Raw genomic sequence first — 15,788 nt, forward strand, 5'->3', positions numbered from 1 at the left:
CATGTAAGATGTTCTCAGAATTATTTTGATACCTGCTAGAAACTGAAAAGTCAGTGGTGGCAATTTTTTAAGACCTATCCCAGGTAATGGTACAATCAGTCCTAGGGACACAAAAGGAGTCTAATATAGTGGCAAATAGTGATGGGGAGGATGGGAGACACTTTAATCCCCAGCATAGAGAATTGGGGTTCTCGGACTCTTTGAGAAAACTTTGATCCTGAGAAACAATTGCTGTGATTCCTTCCCCACAAAAGCAAACACTGAAAAGTCTGGTAGCAGAAGATAAGAAATAGCTCTCCCTCCTCTGGGTGGGCAGCAGACAGTCAAGGAGCCTGTTCAGGGAATGTGGATGTGACAGGACAGATGCTGTAAAAATAGATAATACTCCAGGGCAGGAAAGTTTGCAGCTGGGAACATTGATTGGTGGATTCCAGCAATACGCTATACCTGCTGGCATCTTCTATTTGTTTGTCTTTTAACTAAGTAAACTCAATATTCATCCTATGGCTTAGAAAGTTGACACTGACAAGGACAGAGACATTTTGATTGGTGCATCTGCAGTCTGCCTGCACCAAAGAAAGGTCAAAATGTTCCTCTCGGCTGACCAGGCTTGGAATCAGTAAGCAGCATCTGCAGGATTTGAAGGCATCATGCATTAAGACTATTGAAGTCTGGGAAAGACCAGTCATAGGAGCATATTTTCCCCTGCAGGCAGAAACCACCATCACCTGCATTTCTGTGGGGTGATTGTTTTTGCTTTTATGTATTTTTCCCCTGGGGTGAGTTGTTTCAGTATCCATGCTGTAATTTTCTTTAGCTGGAAACCCAAAACCGGTGAGGGGCACACCCAGGAATAGAACCTAAACTTCTCACCTCCAACCTACTCCAGAACTGTCCAGCTGCTTCATACACAAGTGATCCTTTTCCAAAACAAAACAAAACAAAACAAAACAAAAACAAAAAATGGGAGACCGAAGACAACAGGGAGGCTTTCTAGAATATAGTTCTGCCCTGTACATGCTATTCATCACATTCAGAAGCTGGTCTGAGTTGAGAAAATTCTATTGAGTCCTATATTAGTTAAGGCAATGTCGATTGTTGTAAAAGAATAAGTAAATCAATAAATAAAATTGCAGTGACTTGAAGCAATGCAAGTTTCTTTCTCTTTCATGTAAGAGCTCAGTGCATGTGTTCTTGGTTGGTAATCAATGGTGTGTGGTGGGAGCTCTGCCTTGAGCAGTCATTTAAGGGTTCAGGATGGTAGAGCCTTGGCTGTCTTCAACCCTTGGCTTGCAGGGTCACTCTGGGCAGTCCCCAACCAGTAGAAAGGGAAATCTGGAGGATGAGGATGAAAGTTGTGAAGTTCAGACCTGGAGGTGGTACACATTTATTTACTATACTAACAATGACATAGTTCCATGGCCACATCTAACTAAAAGGAAGGTTGGAAGATATAGGAGAAACAGTTTATGGGTTAAGAAATTCCTAGCAATCTGTAGACCACAACAAGGGAGCTTTCAAAAGTACAGCAAAAGCCAGGGAACTCTGTAGAGTTTGTTTTCTAATTCATTCATGCACTATTGATTCCACAAGCATCTATTAAGCTCTTACTGTGATCAGATACTATGTTAAGTGCTTTGAAGGTATGTGAAACATATAAGGTTTGGTTTCTACCCTCAAAGAGTTTGCAGAATAATGAGAGAGACAGATAAAAAAAAATACCAAACAATGACATAAATGTTGTAATTGAGAAAAGTATAAAGAATTTCACAAGCATACAGAGGAAAGTCACCTCGGTGTGCCTTCAGAAATAGAGAGATTTTTCAGAACAAAAAGGAAGGAAAGGGTAATCTCTAATAGGGAACAGCCTTGGCAAAGGTATAGAATTATGAATGAATGAGGAATACATAGAAAGTGAAATTAGTTTACATAATGGGTTTAGCACAGAGTAAGGAGAGAGAAATTCAGGAGAGGCAAAAGTGGACAGATGAGTTAATACTTGATTGCAAAGTAGCTTACAAAAATGCGTATGTATCCAAAAGTAGAATAATATTTCAAATAAGTGAGTGAGAATCTTCAGGAAATCCAGTTACTATTTTACAATTTTGACTACTCTGAGATTGCCATGTTGTGAGGAAGCCCAAACTAATAACATGAAGAGTGAGCTGCCAGACATCCTCTAGCCGTTCTACATATTCTAGTTCAGGTACCAGACTTCTGAGTGAAGACACCATTTCAGACATTCCAGCTCAGGCAAAAGCTACATGGAGAAGAACAAGGAAATCCAACCAATATCTAAATCTTAAAATCCAGAATAATGACCACCGTGAGCTATCCCTGACATGTCCGACCATTTGAATCAATCTGGCTAAGGCCTTAGACATTGTAGAATAGACACTAGTCACTCAATACATCCTGGTTATTTTTGACTTGACTCACAAAGTCTCATTCAAGGTACTATCTAGACTCAGAAGGGAATGTAAAGAAGGTGAACCTTGATTCTGATTCTAACCCTCACAGTATGGAAACCAGAGATGTGAAGGAATGGGAAGGATAAGATTTACATCTAATTATTCCATTTCTGGATAAGATGGAGTAAGCACATTTCATTCTGTCTCTCTCAGCTATGAAACCTGGGCTGAATGAATCGAGGACTCTGAAAAGTAAATAGGAGCAAGCATGCAGAAAAGAACACAGAAACTCAAGCCTCACTTTTTATTTTATTTTATTTATTTATTTTTTTGGACAGGTTTTTGCTATAGGGTGCGTGCACTCTCCAGAAAGACAGAGCAAGACAGAGAGACAGAAAGCAAGAAATCTCACCCCAGGGGGGATGGCCACGCCGCAATCCCTTCTCCTTCATTCTCTTCTCAGGATCTTGGACATGCAAGCAAACGCGCCCAGCATGAGTTTAAGTCACCAGGTCTGGGACTCAAACCACGGTCAGCTACATGGGAGTCCAGTGACATAACCATTACGCTAACTGCTGGTCCCTCAAGCATCACTTTCTCCCACTGATATTATCCTGACTGGATTCAATGTAGCCTGTAACCTGGAAATGGTACTCAGAGACAATTCCTAGAGCAGCCAACCAGTTCTGACTTGGGGAGTAGGAAAAGGTTCTACTAATACTCAGATGTAAAGATATTCCCCAATTTTTTTTCTTCTTATTTCCCAGTTCCCAGACATTCTCATGGTGCCAACGTGATAAGGTTCACAGAAGCCTAAAGCCTAAAATCTGGGGTTGGATCAACTTCCTTTCTGATCGGTGGATCCCTGGTATGAAAATGTGTGGAAACTTAGTGTTGCTTTCCTCTTCTTAGCTGCATACCGGCCACTTATAGCCATAGACCTGTAAGGCCAGAAAGAAATGGCATTGCACAAAATTTTCTTTTTTTTTTTTCTTTTTTCTTTTCTTGGAGAGGTTTTTGCTATAGGGCGTGTGCGCTCGCCAGACAGACAGAGAGCTACAGAAAGATAGAAAGCGAGAAATCACCCCCCAGGGGGGATGGCCATGCCACAATCCCTTCTCCTCCATTCTCCTCTTGGGATCTTGGGCATGCATGCACATGCGCCTGGCGTGAGTTTTAAGCCACTGGGTCCAGGACGCGAACCACGGTCAACTACATGGGAGTCCAGCAACATAGCCATTATGCTAACTGCTGGTTCCCAAAATTTTCAAATAAGGAAAAAACAAAAACAAATTCTCAACCAAGAATTTTATATCCTGGGACCAGCAAATGGTGTAATGGTTACATTGCCAGACTCCCACGTAGTTGACTGCAGTTTGACACCCGGACCTGGCAGCTTAAAGCTCACACCAGGTGTGTGTGCCTAAAATCCAGAGAGGAGAATGAAGGAGAAGGGATTGCCATGTGGCCATCCCCTTTGGTGGATGACTTCTTGCTTTCTATCTCTGGAGAGCACATGTACCTTATTGCAATAATCTCTCTATAAAAGAAGAAGAAGAAATTTATATCCAGAAGACAATATGTAAAAGTAAAACAAAAGTGAAAGGACAAAAAAGGAAATGCCCCTCAAACACTAAAAGAAAACTAGAAGGGCAACAATAATATCAGATAAAATAAACTCCGTAGGGATAAAGACAAATTTTATGTAATTATATTAGAATCAATTCATGAAGAAGGAATAACATCTTACTAAATGGTTATGTATCTAACAACAGAGTTTCTAAATAGATTAAGCAAGAACTGACAGAACTACAAGGAAAAATAAAATTATAGTTGGAGACTTCAACACTTCTTTCTTAGTATCAATAAAACTATTAGCCATTTATTGAGCCACAATATGAAAAAACTAAACAGTGTTATCAACTCAGTCTAACTGACATTTAGAGAACACTTTACCAAAAAACAGCAAATATGCATCTTTCTATTTGTACATGAAATGTTCACTAAGGTAGATAATGTCCTGGATCATAAAACAAACATTAACAAATTTAGAAGAATTGAAGTCATACAGAGCATGTTATTGATTATAATAAAATTAGACTCAAAATCAATAACAGAACAAGAAAAGCCAATTGTTTAAACACTCAGAAATTAAACAACACACTTCCACATAATCCATGGTTCATAGAGGAAGTCTCGAGATAAATTTTAAACTTTTAACTAAATCTACAGAAAAATATAAAATGTCAAAATTTGTAGATGAAGCACAACAGGATTTAAACATAGGTTAATAATAATAAATAATTATATTTGGAAAAAAGAAAGATTCTAAATCAGCAATATAAGCTGACATTTAAGAAACTAGAAAAAGGAGAGAGAAACAAACCCAAACATATGGAAGGAATATTATAATAAAGAGCAGAAATTAATGAAAATGAATATAGTAAAACTATAGAGAAAATCAGTAAGAAGCTGAATCTTTGAAAAAATAAAAATGGATTAATCTTTAGCAAGATTGGCAAAAAAAGAGAAAGTATAAATGACCAATATTAAGAATAAAAGAGAGAATAACATGATAGAATTCACAGACAAAAAAAGTTAATGAGAAAGTATTATTAACAACTTTACACACATAAATTCAACAACTTACATGCAGTGGACCATTTTATTAAAAATTCTAAACCAGAGGGACCAGCAGTTGGCATATGGCTATATCACTAGACTTCCATGGAGTTGACCATGGTTCGAGTCCCAGACTCAGTGGCTTAAACTCACGCCAGGCATTTATGAGTGCGTACTCAAGATCCCGAGAGGTGAACGGAGGGGAAGGGATTGTGGCATGGCCATACCCCGGGGGTGATTTCTTGCTTTCTGTCTCTCTGTTTCTCTCTGTCTTTCTGGTAAGCACAGGCACCCTATAGCAAAAATCTCTCTCAAAAAAAAAATCCAAACTAGAAAACAAGATAAAATAGACAACCCAATAGTTTGACAGAATTTTTAAAAATATATTTTATTTTAATTTCTTTTATACATTCAATCACTATACATCACTTAGCTTGTAAAGTGAATTTTCCAACATGAATACATTTCATACCAATCTAGTTGGGCATACTATACACATCATCATCAATATATAATAATCCATTTCTGTGTCCCTTAATTGTCTTGCCTCTCTATTTTTCTCCTTAATATCTTTCCTCACACTCTCCTTCTCCCACCCTCTTTCCACACTGTATCCAGTATCTATAATAATTTTAAATGCTTCTATAACCTCAAATCTTACAATTTTCACCATAGAGTGTGGACAGTCAGTATATATTACGTAGAGACATACAATGTCCCTCCTTCACAGCCTGGCTTGCTTCACTCTGCAGTAAACCTTCCATATTCATTCACTTTTTTTCAAAAGCCAGGGTCTTGTTTTTTATGGCTGAATAGTATTCCATAGAGTATACATGCCACACTTTTTCAATCCATTCATTTGTCAATATTTGAGTTGGTTTCATGTCTTAGCAATTATGAACAATGCCGCAATAAACATCGATGTGCAAGCACTTCTGATTAAGAATTCTTCTGTTTTTTTGGGGGGGTTTTGGGTTGATAACCAAGAGTGGGATTGCTGAATAATTTGGTAGTTCTATTTATAGATCTTTGGGTAATTTCTATATTGTTCTCCAAAGAGGCTGGACCAATTTATATTCCCACAAGTAGTGTAGAAGAGTGTCCCTATCACCACATACCCACCAGCACTTATTATTTATTTATTTATTTATTTATTCTTATCTTAGCCATTCTGACTGGAGTTAGGTGGAATCTCACTGTGGTTTTGATCGGCATCTCCCTTATGATGAGGGATGTTGAGCATTTTTTCATATGCCTTTTGGCTGTTTGTATGTCTTCCTTAGAGAGTTGTTTTATCAGCTCATTTTCCCATATTTTAATTGGGCTGATCTTTTTTGGGGGGAGTGGGATAAAGCTGCTTGAGTTCCCCGTGTATTTTGGTTATCAGTCCCTTATCTGAAGCATAGTTTACAAAAATATTTTCCCATTACAAGGGTTGTAATTTCACACTAATTACTGTGTCTTTGGCTGTGCCGAACTTCTGAAGCTGATGTAACCCACTTGTCTATTTCTGGGCTTATTGACTGTGCTTTGAGGGTCTTGCTTAAGAAGTCTTTGCCTACCCCAATGTCTCCCAGAGTTTCCCCAGTGTTTTTTACCAGTGGTTTTATAGTTTGAGGTCTTAAGTTTAGATTTTTGATCCACTTTGAGTTGATTTTTCTCAATGGTGAGAGGCAGGGGCTCAGATTCTTCTTTCTGCAGATGGATACCCAATTTTTCCAGCACCATTTGCTAAAGAGGTTTTCCTTTTCCCACTGGATTGACTGATACCTTTTGTCAAAGTCAGTATGTTTTGGGGCTTACTTCTGGGGGTCTCCATTCTATTTTTTTGGTTCATTTGTCTTTTATTTTTTTAATGCTGATACCATGCTGTTTTGATTATCACAGCTTTATAGTATATTTTGGGGTCAGGGAGTGAGATGCTGCCCACTCCACACTTCTATGATTGTCTTTTCTAGACTAGTTACAATAATTAAGAAGGAGAGATAAAGAAACAAGATAAATCAAATTTGCAATGAAAAAGGCAATATAACAACAGGCATAATAGAAATACAAAACATCATCAGAAGCTACTGAGTGACTCCATGCCAACAAACAGGAAAATCTGGATGAGATAGACAAATTCCTGGACACATATAACCTACCAATATTGAGTCAGGAGTAAATAGAAAACCTGAATAGATTCATAACAAGCAATGAGATTGAATCAGTAATAAATAACCTCCCAACAAAGAAAATTCCTGGTCCTGATGGCTTCACCTCTGAATTCTGCAAAACTTTTAGAGAAGACTTAGCTCTAATTCTACTCAAATTAGTTCTAAAGATCCAAAATGATGGAATACTTCTATATTCATTCTATGAAGCCTCCATCATCATTATCCTTAAAACAGACAAGGAGGGAAACAGCAGTTAGCGTAATGGCTATGTTGCTGGACTCCCATGTAGTCGACCGCAGTTCGCGTCCTGGACCCAGTGGCTTAAAACTCACGCTGGGCATGTGTGTGTGCGTGCCCAAGATCCCGAGAGGAGAATGGAGGAGAAGGGATTGCGGCGTGACCATCCCCCCTGGGGGTGATTTCTCACTTTCTGTCTCTATGTCTCTCTCTGTCTGGCGAGCGCACAGACCCTATAGCAAAAACCTATCCAAAAAAAAAAAAAAACAGACAAGGACATGACAAACAGGAAAAACTATAGACCAATATCTCTGATGAATATAGATGAAAAAAATTTCAACCAGATACTAGTAAATCATATCCAACAACATATAAAAGATATTAAACGTCATGACCTGGGATGCAAGGGTGGTTCAATATACACACAATCATAAATGTAATACACCATATTAACAGAAAGAAAGATTAAAAACCATATGATCTTATCAATTGATGCAGAAAAAGCATTTGATGTAATTCAATATCCTTTCATGATTAAGACACTCAGCAAAATCAGCGTAGAAGGGTTATTCCTCAATGCAATAGAAGCTATCTATGAGAAACCCATAGCTACATCATCCTGAATGGGGAAAAGCTGAAAACTTTCCCACTAAAAACTGGTAAAGGCAAGGATGCCCATTTTCTTCACTCTTTTTCAATATAAATAAATCAAATTTGGATTTATCTATATCTGGAAGTGCTCAACAATGAAATCAGAAAAGAGAATAAAATAAAAGGCATTCAGATAGGAAAAGAAGAAGTAAAATTATCTCTATTTGCAGATGACATGATTGTATACATAGAGGACCCACTGTATCCATGAAAAGCATTTCCTGGAAGTAATAAATGAATAAAGTGGCAGGATACAAAATCAAACATACAAAAACCTATAGCATTTTGATATATGAACAGCAAAGAGACTGAGACAAAACTGAAGAAAGTAATTCCATTTACCATAGCCACCAAAAGTATAGGATACCTAGGAATAAATCTAACCGAAGAAGTCAAAGACCTCCACAAAGAAAATTATGAGAAGCTAAGAAAAGAAATAGAAAATGACACAAAAAAGTGTAAGAACATTCCATGTTCCTGGATCAGAAGAATTAATGTAATCAAAATGGCAATTCTACCCAAATTAATCTACATATTTAACACAATCCCAAAGTATCAGAGACATTCTTTGTGGATCTAATGTACACAGCTATTTTTAAAAAGATAGATTCATAGTTAAAATTCTCCCGAAAAATCTCTAGACCCAAATGGCTTCACTGGTTAACACACACAGACACAAACACAAATCAATTTTGTGCAATATATTTCAGAAAACAGAAGAGTAGAGAATATTTTCCAATCCACTTTATGAGGTCAGCATTACCTTGATACCAAAAAGAGACAAGGATAATATACGAAAACTATAAACCATATTTCTTCTGATGTTTGACACAATAAAATAAAAGTAAATCAAACCACACAATATGTAATAAAAAGAATAATATACTATGATCAATTACGATATATCTTAGAAGGAAAAGCTGGACCAATATCCAAAATTCAAGGTTAGGTTGAATTCAAACTTGTAATTTAATCCACCATTTCGACACACTTATGAATAAGAAACACATGATAATATCAAATGATGCAAACAAAACACTTTCAAAATTTTAATATTCACTTACGATTTAAAAAAATGAAAAAGTAACAACTAAAGGAAACATTCTCAATCTGATAAAAAGCATCTAGAAAAAACAATTAGCATGATAGTTAAATGATGAAAAGTTCCATTCTTAACACCCTAATACTGGATGTAAGGTAAAGATGTCCATTTAAACTAGTCCTGTTAAAATTTTTATTGAAAGTCCTGGTCAGTTTGATATACTAAGAAAAAGAGAAGAGACATATAGATTTAAAAGAAAACAAAAAGTAAAACTGTCTTTAGTCCAGGTGACATGATAGTTCATGTGGAAATTCCCAGGAAAGTTAGAGAAAAACTTGTGAAACTAATAAGTAAATTCAGCAAGTTCAGAGGATAAAAGTCAACACACAAATCAATCATTTTATCAATTATGAGCTGAAATAAATAGGAAGAGAAAAAAGGTCACAACAATCTGCTCTATTATTAACTCGATGTTGAAATCATGTGTATTAAGAGTGAGACTTTTTGGGACCAGCAGTTAGCATAATGGCTATGTTGCTGGACTCCCATTTACTCGACTGCGGTTCGAGTCCCGGACCCAATGACTTTAAACTCATGCTGGGCGCGCGCGTGTGTGTGTGCCCAAGATCCTGAGAGGAGAAAGGAGGAGAAGGAATTGTGGCATGGCCATCCCCCCTGGGGGGTGATTTCTCGCTTTCTGTCTCTCTGTCTCTCTCTGTGTTTCTGGCGAGCATATGCACCTTATAGCAAAAAACACATTAATTCTAGTCAATTTATTTCAGAAAACAGAAGAGAAAATTTTCCAATGCATTTACAAGGCCAGTATTACCCTGATACTAAAACAAAGAAAAAAAAAAAAACACAAAACACTACAAAACAGTATCTCTCAAATAGCTCTCTCTCTCTCTCTTTTTTTTTTTTCCTATGTACTGGCAATAAACAACCAGAAATAAAAATTTCAAAAGTAATGTCATTTACGATATTTCTAAATTAATGATTTATACTTAGGCATGGCTCTAACAAAACGTTTGCAGAATCTGTATGCCCAAAATGGGAAAATTATGATTCAAGAAAGCTGAACTGCAGAAAGATACACTGTGTTCATGGATTGGAAGAGTCACAATAGTCAAGATGTCAATTCTCCCCAAATAGATCTATAGATATAATGCAATTGAAATCAAAATCCTGAAAGAATTTTTGTGGCTATAGACAAGCTCTTTCTGAAATTTATATGGAAAGGTAATGGAATTAGAAAAGCCAAAGTAGGGACCAGCAGTTAGCGTAATGGCTATGTCGCTGGACTCCCACGTAGTCGACCGCGGTTCGCATCCTGGACCTGGTGGCTTAAAACTCACACCGGGCGTGTGTGCGTGCATGCCCAAGATCCCGGGAGGAGAATGGAAGAGAAAGGATTGTGGCGTGGCCATCCCTCCTGGGGGGTGATTTCTCACTTTCTGACTCTCTGTCTGTCTGGCGAGCACATGCGCACTATAGCAAAAACCTCTCCCTGCCCCCCCCCAAAAAAAGAAAAGTCAAAGTAATTATGAAATAGAATGAATGTGGAGGAAACATGCTGCCTGATTTTAAAACTTACTCTATAGCTATAGTAATCGATACAGTGAAACTAGTAAAGGAATAGACACATATAATAGACAATAGACACACGGAACAGAATAGAAATTCTAGAGATAGATACTCATAAATACAATCAATTTATTTTGACAGGTATACAGGTAATTTGATGGAGAATTCCAACAAATGATGTTAAAATTATTGGGTGATCATATACAAAAAATTAAAATAAACAATACTTGCACAATAGTTGCATAGTCATGTTTATAGTGGCATTATTCACAATTGCTATGTCATACAACCAACCCAAATATTCACAAACAGAAAAATAGATTGAAAAAGTGTAGCACATGTACACTATGGAATACTACTCAGCCATAAAAAACAATGAGACCCTGGCATTTGATAGAAAGTGGACAAATATGGAAGATTTACTGCTAAGCAAAGGAAGCCAGACTATGAAAGAGAAGCAATGTATGTCTCCACTCAATATATACTGAATATTTGCACTCTATGGAAGAAACTGAAAGATTGGAAGATATAAAAGCATAGAGAACAATTGTGGATACTGAAGACAGTGTGGGAGGAGGGTGGGAAATGAGGGAGGGTAAGAGAAAGGAATCAAGGGGGAACAAAGAAACAAAACAGTTAAAGGTCACAAAAATGTAAAATTACCTGTTGATAATAACGTGTATGATAATATCTGTAACTGGACTAATATACAGTGTATTCATGCTGGAAAAATTAATTTTGCATGCTGCATGATATACAGTGATTGAATACATAAAATATATTAAATAATTAAATGAAAAAATTTAAAAACATAAATAAGAAATAAACCTCATAGTCTCACAATTTATTTTAAAATTTACTCCAAATGGGATTTCAACCATTGAAGAGCCTCTGCCCAGACTTCACCCTCCTGCTCCTTGGTCTAGCCAGAAGTCATACTGTAGGTCACTTCCTTCTGCATTCCTCTGCTCAGATTTACCTCTAAAAAATAGGAAAAAACATATAATCAATAAAATTACCAGAAACCACCACAGAGGCACAAGGAATATGAGAAACAAAATATCTCTCCACTAATGGAAAAGAATAGCTCCTCTTCCTTCACAGAGAATACAAGGGAACTCATCAAAATGTCAGATAAAGAATTTAAAATATTCACAGTGACAAAGCTAACAGAGATACAAGAGAATAGAGACAATGAACTCAAGAAGATGCGGAGGGGGGGTAAAAAGACACTGAGTTTCAGAAGGTGAGGAAGTTCTTGCACAATTTGAAAGAGGAGATACACATCATAAAAAAGAAACAAACAGAATTGTTAGACATGAAGTCTATAATACAGGAAAGCAAAACTTCTGTTGAAAGTATCAAAAGTAGATTAGATCATGCAGAAGATTGAGTCTCAGATTTGGAAGAAAGAACCTCTGACCTAGGAAAATTCGCCAAAAAAACCCTGAGAAAATAACCCCCTAAAATTGAGAATAACATATGAGTAATACTAGATACCATTAAACATCCAAACATCTGGATCATCAGTATCCCAGAAGGTGAAGAAACTAATAAGGTATTGATAATATGTTCCATGAAATCCTGGAAGAAAACTTTCCAAACCTAGAGAGGCACTCAAATATCCAGATCCAAGAAATACAAAGGACCCCACATAGAAGATCTTCCCCAAGGCACATCATAGCTAGATTGACCAAAACCACAGACAGGGACGAAATATTAAAATGGGCAGGAAAGAAATGTCAAGTTACTTTCAAATGATATCCCATCAGGCTAACGTTGGACCTCTCACCTGAAACAATGCAAGCAAGGAAAGAATGCAAAATTATATTCAAAGTTAATATATATTATGTTAAGTGAAACATTTTCAACCAAGAATACTATACCCAGCAAGATTATCTTTCACATTGGAAAAAAAAAAAAAGACAAACACATGCCCAAATAAACAAAACCTGAAAGAATTTACTGACACCAGACCAGCTCTCCAAGAAATGCTGAAGGGAATGTTATATCAGGAAAACTAAATTCAGACACACAGAAATAAAAGCTTAAAAAAATCTAAAAGAATGACCAACTTAATGGTAGGGACAAGTCCAGAGTTGAATATTATCTTCCAGAATTTAAACAGAAAAGCCCAGACCACAACAGAAGATAGATTAAGTACATGAGACTGAGCTGGTGAAATAGAATGGTATGACTTTTGACTAAAACAATAGTGATCTTTTTCTATGCTTTGTACTACAGAGATAAGGATTTTTGTCTTCTCTTGAATTGTCAACAGATCCATGTACCTATTATTTGAACAGAATCCTGACCTGTTTCCTGGCTTTAAGTTTTAAGCAAAGTTCTCTGAACAATTTTTTTTTGATTTATTAAAGCTAAAACTGCCTTTCTTGAAATTAAAAAAGTATATTAAAAATAAAAGCACTGAACTCTCATATGTCTGACAGCGGTTTGAGTCCTGGACCAAACAACTTGGAAGTCACATCAGCACGTGTGTGTGCATGACGAAACTCCTGAGAGGAGAGTGGAGGAGAAGGGTTTCCAGGATGGTCATCCCCCTGGGTGGTGATTTCTCACTTTGGTCTCTCTGTCTCTCTCTGTCTTTCTGGCGAGAGCATGTGCCCTATAGCAAAAACCTCTCCAAAAAAAAAAAAAAAAAAGTGAGAGAAAAAAAACAAAACTAAAAAGCTTCTGCATAACAAAGAAAACAATCAGTAGAGTGAAGAAACAACCTACAGAATGGGAGAGAATACTTGCAAACTGTACATCCAACAAAGGATTAATAACCAGAATATACAAAAACTCAATTCAGCAGCAAAAAAAAGCAAATAATCTGATTTTAAATGGGCAAATGGGGGCCAGCAGGTAGCATAGTAGTTATGGCAATGACCGATGTGGCCAACTGTGGTTTTGGTCCCAGGCTTGATGGTTTGAAAATCATACTAGGCATATGTTAATGCATACCTAAAATCCCAGGGAAAGAATGGAGAAGGAATTGCGGCATGGCCATCTCCCCTAGTGGGGTGATTTTTCAATTTCTCTTTCACTCTCTCTCTCTCAATGTCTCTCTCTCTCTCTCTCTCTCTCTCTCTCTCTCTCTCTCTCTCTCTCTCTCTCTCTCTCTCTCTCTCTCTGGCAAGTGCACACACCTTATGGCAACAACAAAAAAGGCAAATGGTCTAAATAGACATTTTTCAACATCACTAATTATCAAAGAAATGCAAATCAAAACCACAATGAGAAAACATCTCACTCCAGTTAGAATAGCTATCAAAAAAGACAGAATAACAAGTGCTGGTAAAGATGTGAAGAAAGGAGAACTCTTTTATACCTTTGATGGGAATGTAAATTAATATAACCTTTATGGAAAACAGCATGGAGTTTCCTCAAAAAAGTAAAAATAGAACTGAAGTATGACCTAGTAATCCCACTTCTAGGCATATGTTCAAAGGAAATCAGGATGTCATAGAAATCTCCAGTGTTTATTGCAGCACTACTTACAATAGCAAAGATATGCAAACAATCAAGTGTCCATAAACAAATAAACAGATATGGAAAATGTTTTAAGATGATTTTTTAAAAACATGGCATCAGAATACAGTAAAATATGTGTGCCGACTTACAAAAGAAAGCAAGCACGAGACGTGTTCAGAAGATAGTCTTATGAGACCAAGGAGGAAGAAGGTTCCAGCAAGAACAATTAAGTATGAACAATTCCTGCTAACATGAACTATTCTGCTAATGCTATTAGTATAAATAGCTTAGAAACACTTACTGAGTTGTTTCCTTTACACCTCACTTTGATGCTATGTGATAAATATTGACTAGTAATTCAGATTCCCATTTCCCTTTCTTCCCTGTCACAACTCCAGATCATGTTTTTCAGCTTATTTTATAATCCATTGTGGCTGTATTACAGAACATAAGCAGCAGTTGTATATATCACTTATAGGCCTAGCTCATACACCTCTATGATCCCTTATCTACTCTCTTTACCCTTATGTTGACCATGTAGAAGATACCAAACCCTAGAGTAAGATCAATAAGGTGGAAGATTGTGGGGTCCCAAATTACCTCACAGGATGCCACCTATCAAATACCTGCATTCAACAATTATAGGAACAAGAAATTAATTTCTGTTGTGTGAAAAATAACTAAGTGAGGCTACTGAAACAGCATAAAGTGAGTGAAGGAAGTATAAAATGGACCACAGCAAGGATACAATACACACACATGTGTACACATGCATGCACACACACACACACACACACACACACATACATACACATCATAAGGTCCTGGATAGATACTTGTTAGATTTGAGCCACAACCTCATAATCCAAGCTATCGAGTAGCCAATGCAAAAAGGGAAACATAACCAATGACATGATTCACAGAGACTATAAATATTAAAAGGAAGGAAGACAAAAGTTACTCAGCGATGTGGCTACTTGGAATGCTAAAATCAAATGTTAGTTTTTTAAAAATTTATTATCATCATAATATTGTTTATACTATATTTAACTGCATATAATTTACAGTGTATTACATTGCTTTTTCAAAAGGGAATGCCATGCATATCAGTCAATACCGAGACATTAAAATCCCCACTTCATCATTCAATATCTTTTCATTGTTTTTCCCGTTCATTATTATTATTCCAATTATATTTTTAACCAATCACTGTTTCTCATTTTGCTTGTAAAAAGACTTTACCCATCATGAAATACTTCTCAGACCAATCCAGCTGAGAATACTTTACATGTCATCATCAACAGGTAATAAGCCATATCTGTGTCCCACTAATGTCATGCCTCTCTATTTGTTCTCTTGCCATCTTTCTCTATCCTTTTCTCTTCACCTCCCTCCACCCCATTCCACACTGTCTTATTCTCCTTAAGTATTTTCACTGCTTTTATGTCCTCCAATAGTTCGCTCTCCACCATAGAGTGCAGATACTCAGTATATATTAAGTGGATACATACAATATCTTTCTTTCATAGCCTGGCTTTCTTCACTCAGTAATAGATCCTCCATATCTGACCACTTTCTATCAAATGCCAGGGTCTTGTTAATTTTTTT

The sequence above is a fragment of the Tupaia chinensis genome, unplaced genomic scaffold, assembly GCF_000334495.1.
Source record: "Tupaia chinensis unplaced genomic scaffold, TupChi_1.0 Scaffold000232_1, whole genome shotgun sequence".
Lineage (NCBI taxonomy): Eukaryota > Metazoa > Chordata > Mammalia > Scandentia > Tupaiidae > Tupaia > Tupaia belangeri.